The following is a 13,129-nucleotide window of genomic DNA, read 5'->3' as shown; positions in this document are numbered from 1 at the left end:
TGTTACCCCTTTCCCGGTTTCCCATCCACAACTCCCCATCCCATCCCCTCCCCCCTGAAACTTTTCTCAAACATTCAGTCAAGGTCATGAAATCAGAGATGTCCAGCTTATGTTCTGACCTAATGCCCTGATTCTCTTACAGCGCTTACTTTTTCTCCCTCAAAATGATACTTAAAAAACTTTGGTCCAGGTGGCAAGCAGTTTGAGGGCCACATTTAAGTCTAGAGTGACAGATGTGTTCACAGGGTCTTACACACAATTTAATGGCAATCTGCCGTGTGTTCAAATGAAGGAACTTAAAAAAAAAAAAAGATGTGCGTGTGTGTGCCGCGTGTGGGGGAGTGCATGTGTGTGGGAGCCCATATATGTAGGTGCACATGTGTGTGGATGCCTTCGGAGGACAGAAGAGGGTGTCAGAACACTTAGAGCTGGAGTTGTAGGCACTTGTGAACCACAACAGAACTCTAGTCCTTTGTAAGAACACTCTGTGCTCTTAACTGTGGAGCTGTCAGGCCTCAAAATATTTTCAATGTTTACTTCCAGACTCAATGCAACTGCTACTCAGAATGAATTGGACAAAGACGGGCATAGCAGTGACTTCCAGGGTGTTTTGGGCTGGAGTTCTGACCGGTTTCTACTGGACACAGCGCAGTCTTACACACCTCAGCAGTGTGTGGAGGTATTGGGTGCCCAACTGATCAGGTGATCCAAATGCTGTCTTCATTTACTCCTCTGGGGGTGTTTTGTTACCTAGGGATGTGAACACCATAGCAACGAAGAGATACAAATCTTGCTGAATTGAATCCTTGTGCTAGAAATAAACCTGGGCAAAGGCTGAGTTTAAAGAGGAACAGGGAGTATGTGGGGGAGTTAAAGATTCTAGGAGGATGATAGAACTATTAAATCACCCAAAGTTCTGGATTTGTATTAAAAATCTGCTTAACTTGTAAGGCACACTGTTACTCTTCAGATACGAGGCCACTAACCGAAGAAAGCGGGCGGGTTAGGTGGCCATCCACAATGAAATACTAGACTGTTAGGAGGTGTAGTCCTTGTCACCTCACGCTGAAGATAAAAACACTGGAAAGAAAAAGATAGCATTTTGGAGGCCCCAAAGTTGCTTAGTTTGGCACTACGGTAAACCTCCCTCCCCCCACCTCCCCGTGGGCCCTGCAACCTTTCCAGTCACGCGACTTCAAGAACGTTAAAGGGACTTCACTAAGGCAGGCCCTGCGCGGTGCACCCCACCCTTCCTGGTGGAGTAAGTTGTGTCAATAACAAGTTTCTCAGGGGTGCACACGTGAGAAGGCCGGGGTCCTCTGCTGGAGTAGCGCGCCCGGGGAACAGACTTAAGCCCCGGTTCCTGGGTTTCTGGAATGCAGCCCCAGCTCCCGGCGAGGAGTGTGGCTGCCATGCACCGCGGATGCCAGGCTGGGCGAGGGCATCCGGGCGGCCGCATGGCGCTGGCTCCGGGAGGTGGCAGCTGCGCTTTGTGTGCAGCAGGAGGGTGAGTCACGGGGCCCCGAGGTCCGTCCCAAGGCCGGGTGGACTCTGGGGCCGGGTGGCGGAGCGATCCGGGTAAGGGTGGCTCGGAGGCGGCGCTGCGCGTTCTCGGCTCCCGCCTGCGCAGCCGGCGCAGCCTGCGCAGCCCGCGCGCTCCGCTCCTCCTCCGCGCGCGAACTTAGTCAGCGGTTCGCGCCGCCGCGCGCCCATTGGCCGGCCGCGCGCGCCGCGTCACAATGGAGCGGCTCCTGGGCGGCGAGCCGGGCAGCGCCGGGGCTTCCCGCTGAGCCGCAGCCGCCTGCGGAGTGCGGGCGCTGGCCGCTCTGCTCACCCCGGCAGGCCGGGTAGCGCGGGCCCTGGGGGCTCCAGCGCAAAGGTAGGCGGGGACGGCGGGGTCGGCGGGGGAAGGGGGCGCGCAGCAGCAGGTGGGGGCGGCAGGGCAGGTGCGGTTACCTGGTGGCGCCTCACCTGGGTCTCCCGCTGCGGGCAGGTGGCACAGTCACCTGCTAAGCGGCGGCCGCACGGCTCCCACGTTCCCGGGGAAGGGAGGGCGCGGTCCCCTGCCCGCACCTCTCCTGGATGCTGGGGTCATCTGAGGCGAGAGGAGGGGGCGACCGCACCCGGGCGGTGCCTTCGCTGTTCCCGTGGTTGAGCGCGCACCTGTGTGTCCCCGCACCCCACACCCTCCCACACACACTGCAGGGAACCCCCCCCCCTCCACCCGGGTCTCCCCGCAGGTGAGGGCAGCTCGCTCAAGGGGGTCCACATCAGGTCGTCGCCGTTTGCCCCTTGCCCTGGCGCCTCCTGTTGACAGACATTTTATGCTCTTGGTTATTTATCGGCCTACAGCTGCGATTTTACTGTTTGATCTGGAAGGGGTCAACTGGTTTCCATTTAAAGGCTCGGCGGTTCCTCCTCCTAGACTGCAGGTGCTGACAGGTCAGAAGACAAGAGGCTCAGTAATCTGTGTCCTCGACTGACTTCCCAAAGTCCGTAGGTTGCCTGTAGTCACGTGACCTTTGTGGGAGACTTTGATATGTGGTTAGAAAAACTACCACCGGGACCCCTTTGGTCCCTCAACCCCAGGGAACAAACTTAAATTTAAAAGTTAATACCGAGGTGTGGACTTCTTGAATATATCCTCCCTTGTCTGAAAACTTAACAGAAAAAAAAAAAAAACCCTGCTATATAAAGATAAGAGTGAATGTTTAAAATATTGTAAATGTGAGACCGGTTTAGATAATTTGTTCAGTGTATATTAAGAAATTAGAGACTGAGAGTGTTGGTCTGAGGGGCTTAGCGGGGCTTAGCACAGGTGAGGCTGGGGGTTCATTATCCCCCAAAGTGTTACTACTGTTGCGTATGACAATGATAATAGTAACAATAACTGTGTGATTTTCCTGGACAGCTGTGGGTTTTGCCTAAATGTAGGGCTGAGGTATGTATGGGAAAGTGTATGCTACATTGTTGCCAGTACACTCAACATGCTTCCCACTTCCTAAGAAGGCACAGTGTTCTGAGCTGTGGGCGCCAAAGTCACTTTCTGTTGCCCCGAGCCTTCCTAGTGATCAGGTCTGCTCTTGACAAGAATAAGAAACTACAGTTAATCCCCCAGGTAATGGGGCCTGTGTGATTTAAAACCTTAAGCCCTAACATGTCTGGTGCTGCTCTGAGCTAAAAATGGGGCTTGGAGAAGCCGAGTTGTCAATGAGCACACCTTGAGTCATGCTGACTTTCTCATGCCTAGTTCCCCCGTTGGGGGAAATGTAGTCTGCTAGTTAGAAGTGGGTTGACTTCTTTGAAACTCGTGTGTTCTCTGATCAGGAGGTTGTCACAGCATGCACCTCAAATACACGGGTCCACACTGTAAGTGACTGTGTTTAACATGTTGAGATCTGTCTTCAGGCCACTTGGCCTGTCCCCACCACGGTCCCCACTGATGTTATAATTTTCAGAATCCTCAGGATGAAAACATCAACCAGAATTAAGACATAGCTCTAAATAGTAATGTTTGAAAAGGACACCAGGTGACCAGAAATGTTTTCAGATGGCATTTCCCCTCAGTGACCTGTCATTTGTCTTTTTGGTTTCTCTTCTGAGTTTGAAAGGAGGAAAGGTTTTAAAACTTAAGAGTCATTCTTCAAACATTTTCACCTTGTAAATTTTTCATGTTCGCGTTCATTTTTAACTTCCTGTGCAAATATATATATATATATAATATATATATATATATATATTATATATATCTCCAGTGTCTGATCTTTTGTTTAGGGTCTCGCAAGTGGAGTTTCCATTTTCTTTTTACTTCTGCCCCCCAGCGTTCTTCTGTGCCCTTGGGTGTTATCAGGAGTGAATGTGTTCTGGTTTCGATGGTTTCTCAACATTGGTGGATGGTTGCTTGGCCTGTCCTTTATAACAAGCCCCTCTCTCCCCCTGAGTCCCGGAGCACGGGTATACCAGCAGGCAGGAACCACATAAGCCAGCGCTTCCCTAATACAGGGATTTCCCTAATACAGTCGTGAGCTACCCCGGATCCATGTTGCTGCCTTCTTGCTGTTGCCTACTTTCCACCTGTTCAATTGTATTTTCTTTTTGAAAAATTGTATTATTACTGTTCGTGTGTAGCATGTGCCTGCAGGCTCTGGCTTGATACAGCACACATACAGAGGCCAGAAGGGAACTTTGTGGCATCTCTTCTACCTGTGTGTGAGTTCCAGGGCTGGAACTCCTGTTCTCCCTGCCGAGCCATCTCCCTGATCCTCACACCTTCATTGATTTGGTTCTCTCTGCAAAAACAATTCCTTTAGCAGACATAATAACCTGTTTTTCTCCTTCTGGATCATCAGTGCAACCTGCCTCACTCCGCTGCCCTCTCCAGACTCCTGTCATTACTATTCATTTAGACATTGAGTAACAAGATATAGTAAACTCCCTCTCCTTGTGATTTCACTTTCCTTAGACTTCCACCCAGTTGCAACACCATTTATTTAAATGGCCTCCTTCAGTGCTGTTGTGAAAGAGTAAAGGGGCTAAAATGGGTGCCCGGCTTCAACCTTGACCTTTTCTCTTTGCTTGCTGACCTTCTCGCTGCCTTTGATAAGGGTCACGTGACTCCCCTTGTCCCTTTCCAGACTCTGAATTTGAACTGCATCTATTGCTTCTTTGACTCCTGGCCACTCTGTGCTCTTTGCTATCTGTGTGCTCTGCATTTCCGCAGTGCTTCTCCACTGTGCCTGTCCTAAGGCACGGGAGCTGCCCCAGCTCCACTGCTTTCCTTGTTTACAGTGTTACTCAGCTGAGATCTTGCTTTCGTGTCTCTCTCTCTGGTGGAGACGGAATTCTCTGTGTTAGGAGTCATTGTCCTTTATTCTGGGTGTGCAGAGTTAAGAGCACGTCTGAACCCTCCTTATTTTCTCTCTTCGGGTCTTTTTTGCAGTGTCTTGAAACACACAAGACCTCTTACAAATTACCTGTCAGAATTCTTTAGCCTTTGCCCGAGAGCATGGACCTTGCTCCTGAACTTTGCTGTCGCTTTGGATAAGTTGCTCGGTTAGTTAAGATTAGCTCCTAGTCAGAGATCGCAAAACAATGACCTAAATGAAGCCATGGTTGTTTCTCACGTTCAAGAGTCTAAAAAAGCAAAGTGGAAGAGTTTGTGGTGGTTGGAAAGAAAACACAGCACACACACACACACACACACACACATGGTTAGAAAGAAAACACAACATACACACACATGATTGGAAAGAGAACACAATACACACACATGATTGGAAAGAAAACACAACACACACACACATGATTGGAAAGAAAACACAACACACACACACATGATTGGAAAGAAAACACAACATACACACACACACACATGATTGGAAAGAAAACACAACACACACACACACACACACACACACACACACACACACACGGGTACCAGGAGTCAGGAGGCGTGGCCTTGTTAGAGTAGGTGGTGTTTTGTTGGAGAAAGTGTGTTGGAGAAAGTGTGTCACTAGGGGATGGACTTGAGGTCTCAAATGCTCAAGCCAGGTCTAGTGTCACATTCACTTCCTGCTGCCCGCCTAACCTGGTGGAGAACTGTTAGTTACCTCGACAGCTCCATGTCAGCTTGTATGTATGCTGCCATGTTTCCTGCCGTGACGATAATGAAGTAAACCTCTGGAACCGTTAAGCCAGCCCCGGTTAGGATGGCAATGCTGGAACCCCTGTATTTGGGAACATGAGCCCAAGAGGATCGCTGCAAATTCGAGACAGCCTGGGCTATGTAAGACCATGTCTCATCCCTGCCCCCACCCCTGAAGTTATACGGACGGTAGAGCCAGAAGTAACATGTACAGTTCTATAGCTTTCTGAGCAGACCGTCGGCTCCAGCATACACAATGTGAGCCTTACGTAATGTGTAGCTCTACCGTGTGTAGAAAGGTGGGAAGAGGAGGGGAAGCCATCAGCTTGCAGTCTCATGAGAAATTTTGCTGGGACCCTTCAGATACTTACTACATCTTAATGCCTAGAACATAGGGTCCCTCATCACTGCTTCCAGCCATGGTCAGTCCCAGGCAGAGGGCAGGGTGGGTCCATGCTTAGGAAATAATGGGGACAGCAAGGACCTGAGTACGGACACCATAATTACCACACACCCCGTCTACCTCTGTGTGTGTGTGTGTGTGTGTGTGTGTGTGTGTTTGTGTATGTGTGTATGTGTGTGTGAGTGTGTGTGTATGTGTGTGTGAGTGTGTATTTGTGTGTGTGTGAGTGTGTGAGTGTGTGTGTATGTGTGTGTGAGTGTGTGTGTGTGAGAGAGAGAGAGAGAGAGAGAGAGAGAGAGAGAGGGAGAGAGAGAGAGAGAGACTTCAGCTTCCAAACAGCAGTTCTCTCCTTCCACATTGTTGAGAGGCAGACCCGTGCTATTTCTGCTGCTTCCCAGGCCTGTGTTCTTGTCTTCACCTCCCGTCCTGTAGCAGGAGAGCTGGGGCAGGCAACAGAGGCAAGGTGACTGTGTCAGGGGGATCTAACTCAGGTCACCAGGGTTGGGCAGCAAAGGCTTAACCACTGTCACCCTGCCTGTCTTCCTAATTCTTGATAAGAGGATCTTAGAAAAAGACAGTTTTAAAGATATTATCTTACTATGTAACCTGATTGGTGTGAAACTCACTACATAAACCAGGCTGGCCTTGAAGTCACGGAGATAGGCTTGCCTCTGCCTCCCAAGATCTGGGATAAAAGGCATGTGCTACTGTGCCACCATACCCGGCTTGTCGTGGTTTAGTATATACTTTACGGATTTTTTTTTTTTTTTGTTCTTTTTTTCGGAGCTGGGGACCGAGTATATACTTTAAATCTCATAAGTTGTGTAAACATTGTTAAGTCTGCTGGGTGAGGTACCACGTGCCTTTAATCCCAGCACTCTGTGTTAGGTGCTCCTCTGAGTTGCAGGCCTGTCAGGGATTGATCACAGTCTCAAAACAAACAAACATAGTGCGTTTCTGATAATCGCCTTCCCATGCCGCCATGCTTTCTTTCTTATGAACTAGTCTCAGGATGCCACATTATAGGTTTTAAATCCTATTTTAAGTGCTCGAGCATTTCCCCCCAATTAGTAGTTGTCATACGGCTGGATTATGCCTTGTCACAGTGGGCAAGATAGCGTTTGAGAGCCAGTAACAATGTTTGTTGAAACAATGTTGTTGTTTGTTTATTAGGACCGGGTCTCTCTGTGTAGTCCTGGCTATCTTGGAAAACTCTATAGAGCAGGCTAGCCTTGAACTCAGAGTCCCACCTCTGTCTTCTGAGTACTGGTATTAAAGATGTGCAGTACTATGCCAAGTATAGCAATGTTTTTATCTCCTCAGTGGCAGCATACAGTATAGATTAAACGATGGCTCATGAAATCAAGTGGACCAGATAGGAGTTCTGAATCTGCCACTCACTGGGTGTAAACAGCCTCTCACTCACTGGGTGTATACACCCTCTCACTCACTGGGTGTGTACCTGAAAACCCAGGTAGTAACATGGAGAATAAGGGGAAACATTTTTATATAAAATGTTTAATAGTAACTAAGGAGATGATAACTTTCCCACTTGAATACGACCTAGCCTTTTCCACAAACCCTTCCTACATTGACCATTAATCTATTTTTTTTTTTTTTGGTTCTTTTTTTTTTCGGAGCTGGGGACCGAACCCAGGGCCTTGCGCTTCCTAGGCAAGCGCTCTAACCACTGAGCTAAATCCCCAACCCCAATCTATTTTAAAAGTGTTTTATACCGGCCATTGTTGTAGGTATTCAAGTGAATGCCCTTAACTTCTACATCAGACTTAAACAAAATCGTCTCCAAGGTCCAAAGAACAGCAAAATCATTCTGTATCTTTTTGATCAAAAAGCAGCCAAGCCTTTCTCTTCCTTACCCTTGAAGTGAATATGCTTTGGCTGATCCGCTAATGGATCGTTGATGTTGCTAAACCTTTCTACCCTCGGTTAAGCTCCACGGCAACTTTAAGCAACTATTGATCACTTGCTGCGTACCAGTGCTGTGCCAGGTCCTAGGGAAGCACTGGTAAGCAAACCCCATCTGGTCTCGGGGTTACGGAGGTTGTTGTAGTCAGACAGGCAGCTGCTGAGAGCAGGTAAAATTTCCACGTTGGTCGTTGCTGGGAAAGAGGCAGGCAAGTGTGCTGCAGTCAGACTGAATGGTGACTGTGTCACTAGTGGCAAAGACTGGCCCAGAGCTGCAGAAAAACAGAGTGGATTGAAATTAGCTCAGCTGGGAGCAGCTCGGGTGTGGACCTGCGGGCGCCGGGCACCATCTACTGAAGGCTTCGCTAACTGTTCAGAGCTGTCTTTCAAGTGTCTGTAGAGATGGAGAAGTAGCTGAGTGGTAATAGGGGATTTGATTCTCACATGCACACCCCTCATCCCCCTCCTTCACACTCAGACTGTAAAACAAATGTGTATGTATAATTTACAGCTTCTCCCTGTGCTTCAGCTTCTCCCCGTGCTTCTGGAACCACAAAGCTCAGGGTTCTTCAAATCTTTAACTGTCCGTCCGTGTTGCACTAGCGAACTCTAAATAAATGGTGTTTTGTTTTTGTTTGTTTTGTTGTTGTTGTTGTGTTTTGTTTTTGACGCATCAAGCAGATGCATCTGAAAATTCACCTTAAACCATCCACTCCTAAAATGCCTGCAGTCAGGTGGCTGACAGGTCCCTGCAGGGCTCCTACCGCGGCGGGAGACACATGGAAAGAGAACATCTTCCAAGCCAGTTGTGAAGACTAGAGAGAACATACTTTTTCACATGCTTGTTCCTTTTTTGAGTCTGCTGAAGAAGGCAAGGGCCGTAGGGTGAGAACTTTTCAGAGTCAGGAACCAGTCTGCATCATCCTTAGGACATAGAATTTAAAGGACATGGGCCACTCTGAGACCATTTGTAGAAGGGTCAGCTCCTGCACCTGCACTGGGCATGACCAGAGAGTGGGAAGCATGCAGTATTCCAGAGGGCTTGGCTGCACTCCTGACTTCGATGGCCTATCTCAGGGCCAAGGGGCTGTCCCAATGTCCAGTCCCTCTATGTAGGCAGAAAGCAAGCTTGGCAGGGGTGGCATTGGCAGGGAATGTCATTTGTCCTTGTCCTGTCTAGCAGAGCCAAGAAAGGAATGAGCGAGGAAACGCTGCTCCCCTTGAGCGCCAGCCACCAGCTTGCAGGAAACCCTCTTCTGTGTGTCTCCCATCACAGTAGGAGAGTGGCTGAGCCCCGAGGGAGCCTGCCAGACACTGGACTGTAACTCACTTTTTTGTTTTTTAAGGAGTGGATGCATTTAAGGTGAAATTTATTAATCTGAATTTCTGAAGTTCATCTCTCCAGGCAGAATTGCATGAGTTTGTTGCTGGCCCAGTTTCAGTGCTGAGCCTTTGTCCCGAGGCGAGCTGTGACTTGTCTCCTAGCTGTGTCTGTGAATCATGCATGATGCAGTTTCTGAAGGCACCAGATTTCAGTGAGTGTGAGGTAGGAGGAGTGTGCGAGAGAGAGAGAGAGAGAGAGAGAGTGTGTGTGTGTGTAAAAGTATGTGAGAGGAGTGTGCATATGAGTGTGTATACGTGTGATTGTATGTGTGTATATGTGAGAATGTGTATGAGAATATGAGAGAGGAGTGTGCACATGAGAATGCCCATGAGTATGTGTGTATATGTGAGTGTGTGTGTATGAGTATGCATGTGAGTTTGTGTGAGTGTGTACATGTGTGAGAGAGTCAGAGTGTGTATGCGAGAGTGTTGTATGTGCATGTATGTGTGTGTATATGTGGAGTTTTATGTATATATGAGAGTATGTGAGAGAAGTGTGCACATGAGACTGCCCATGAGTGTGTGTGTGTATGTATGTATATGTGAGAGTGTGAGTGTGCATGTGTGTGAGTTTGTGTGAGTGTGTACATGTGTGAGAATGTTAGAGTATGCATGTGAGTGTTGTGTGTGCATGTGTGTATGAGTGTGTGTGTATATGTGAGAGTGTTGTGTGAGTGTGCATGAGTGTGTGAGTGTGTATATGTGAGAATGTCAGAATGTGTATGTGTATGAGAGTGTGTATGAGTGTTGCTCAGGTTCCCAGGATACCCACCCCAGGCAATTTATGCTGTGCCTGTGCTGTCCCCAGGTCCCAGAAGTCTCTGTCATCTTTCCCCATGTACCCTTGTGACTGGGTTTCTCCTGGTACTGGAATCCTCCTATCAGTGGCACTCAGAGCTTATCACTGAGGAAGATACCACTCTTCCCTGATGAATGTACCTCATGTCTCCTCAGTTGTGACCTCAGCCCTTCCCTGGTCACCTTAGGTGAGGTGCCATGCCTTGCTCTCTCATTCCCCATTGGTCGGTCATACCTTGGTTTATGGTTGGTTTGCCTGTATTCTGTTCCTCTTACGGACACCAGGACATGAGTTCTGTGAAAGCAGACTGTCTCCATTCTTGAGCTTCCCAGAACTGGCACCTGCAGTAGTAGACAAATAATCTGACCCCACTGGCCATTAAATTGGCCTGTGATGGCTGCCTCACAGAAAAAGCAGGGCCTGGGGTTAGTGCGTTAATGATTCCCCCCATCCATAAAATGTGTTTACTTTTAGATCCCCTCACTTTTTCCTTTTCAAAATAACCAAGGGTTCACTTGGTCCACCCAGCCAGTGACCCCTAGGACTAGAATTCGTTCTCCCCTCTATGCTCCTGCTTACACTGTTGGCAGTTGGTACAGTGGATGTGGAGGCCGTATCCTTCGTCCCCTCCCTCTGCACGCTGCTTTACGGAGCTTCTCGGTTAAGTGAGTCTGTGCTAGGAGAACCAGTGGTTATCCCAATATCACCAAGTTTGTAGTTGTGTCCGTCTGTCCCCCCACACCCCCTTGAAGGGCTCAGTTGCTTGTGCACACTGCAGGGATCCTCCCGAAAGACAAATCTCACCATGTCACGGCGGTGCGGGTGCAAATGCCCCGGTGTGCAGAATCATGACGTCTCCATTTGTCTGGTCTCAGCAGCTGTTCAGCAGCTTCTATAGCCCCAGTGGTTTCACCATGAATGTGGCGTGCACACTGATGCCCATCTTGAGCTGTGTAATGCAGGGAGGCGGTGGGAATAAGAGGGCTGCACGCTATGTTTCCTCCTGCTACCTGGGTGCTCCTGATAAACTGATGCTCATCTTTCAAGCCTGGTTCTTTGAAAGACCTTGGCCGGCCTCTTTCTTCCATCCCTGTGCCCCACCCTCTCTCTCCTCCATGCTACCTCTGGCTCTTGTACAGGACTGATGCCAGGGAGCAGCTTCGCCTCCTTTACGGTGTTCCTCAGAGATAGTAGGTATGTTTTACTTGTCTTCTGAGCTTCTTGGACCAGGCCTCAAACCTGACACGCTCTAGACTGGAAAGAACCAGGGAAGGAGTTCAGTTCACACACCCTGGTCCCAGAGATAGATGTGCTTCTGACTGGTTTTTTGGAAGAACTCTCTTTAAAGCTTAGACGTTATGAGGCACCCTATGAATGCTGTTACTATCCCAGTTAGGTTTCTGTTGCTGTGATAAAACCCTGATCCAGAGCAACTTAGGGGAGAAAAGGGTTTGTCTGGGTTGTAGCTATATAGTTGTTCATTGACAGAAGTTGAGGCAGGAACTCCAGGCAGGAACCAGGAGGTAGGAACTGAGGCAGAGGCCATGGAGGGGTGCTACTTTTGCTCGCTCCCCGTGACTTGTTCCCCGTGGCTTGCTCAGCCCGTTTTCTTATACAACCCAAGGGGTGGCTCCTCCCACAAGGGACCGGACCCTCTCAACATCAACTGTTAATCAAGAAAATGCCCTGCAGACTTGCCCACAGTCTAGTGTGATGGCCGCAGTTCCTCATAGTCTAGTCTGATGATGGCGATCCTTCCGGTGAGATCCCCTCTTCTCTGGCAACATTAATTCGTATCAAGTTGGTAAAAAACGAGCCTGCCTGATATCAGTTGGAGAGTCAGAGCTCATGATGATTCGACATTAGCCTGATTGAGTTCTAGATTTGGTGCCTTAACAGAGACACCGGAGACAGCTTTTGTACTTGACTGGCATAGTTCTGCTTTTTCTATTGGAAGTCATTTTTAGGTGGTCTGCACAGACCTGTTCCGCGGTTGTACAGAGAGCCAAGCCTTTGAGCGCCTGCCTTTGTCACTTGTTTGACAGAAGCTAACATTTTTTCATGGTTTCTTTATAAGTGCAAAAGATGGCATTTATGATGATACGAAGACTGTTTTTTTTTTTTAAGAATAATTTAAATGTGCCCAATAGAAGCTAAATTAAACACCAAAATGGCTTGGTGCCCCACGCTGTTTAAAAAGTCTTTTAAAGGTTTGCTACAAAAGTCAGGAAATTTACATAGTTTTGATAATGAATCTCATCTCATTTTCTCTGAAGCTCAATCTGCGTATAATATGCGTATATTTAGACATCTTACCTAGGTTGACATATCATATTAATTTAACACATATATACAAGCACAGTATATCTATAGCTATGTTCTTGTCACAACTGTCCCTTAAAGAACTTGTAAATGGCTAGTTATTTTACTTGTATACAATCAGCAACATTAAGTCTGTTAAAACTGATGATTGAGCTGTCAGGGTGCCTCAGGAAGGACAGACTGCTAAAGCTGTCCTCTGACCTCCACATAGGTGGCCTGGTGAGTGCATGTGTGTGTACGCACACATACAGGCATCACACACACACACACACACATACACACACACACACACAGAGGCATCTCACACACACACATCACATACACACACATCACATACACATACACACACAAACACACACACACATTGTCTCTCTCACACACTTATACACTCACACACATATGCGCGCATCAGATACGTAAACTTAAAAGTTTATTTGCCCATGGGTAATATTACTCATTGACAAAATAGCATTCGTAGTCAAATGCTTAAACTCTTGCCACATACCTGAGAGGGGACCAGAGCAAAGGAATCAACTCTGTCTGTTGAACTGCTGAGTGCTTGTTACGGTTATCTCGTGATTGACGGGGAGGGCTTCCAGCCTTGTCTTCCTGAGCTACTAGAGTAGGCCCTCCTCCACACCTGCCCCAAGCC

General features: G+C 48.3%; 1 protein-coding gene across 2 annotated transcripts in view; it reads left to right on the top strand.

Moving 5' to 3' along the window:
• Positions 1-1,206: 1,206 nt before the first annotated feature.
• Positions 1,207-13,129, top strand: part of Lrrc8b (leucine rich repeat containing 8 VRAC subunit B) — a 66,376-nt gene continuing 54,453 nt past the window's right edge. The window contains exon 1 of one of the 2 annotated variants that reach the window (XM_063273044.1): positions 1,207-1,507. The gene's annotated coding sequence lies outside the window, so the exon portion shown is untranslated. Of the gene's footprint in view, positions 1,508-1,778; positions 1,880-13,129 lie in introns of those variants that run through there. The other variant, NM_001107204.3, reaches the window with a different exon arrangement.

The sequence above is a fragment of the Rattus norvegicus genome, chromosome 14, assembly GCF_036323735.1.
Source record: "Rattus norvegicus strain BN/NHsdMcwi chromosome 14, GRCr8, whole genome shotgun sequence".
Lineage (NCBI taxonomy): Eukaryota > Metazoa > Chordata > Mammalia > Rodentia > Muridae > Rattus > Rattus norvegicus.
The sequence above is the reverse complement of the archived record's forward strand: the minus strand, read 5'-3'. Positions and strand labels throughout refer to the sequence as shown.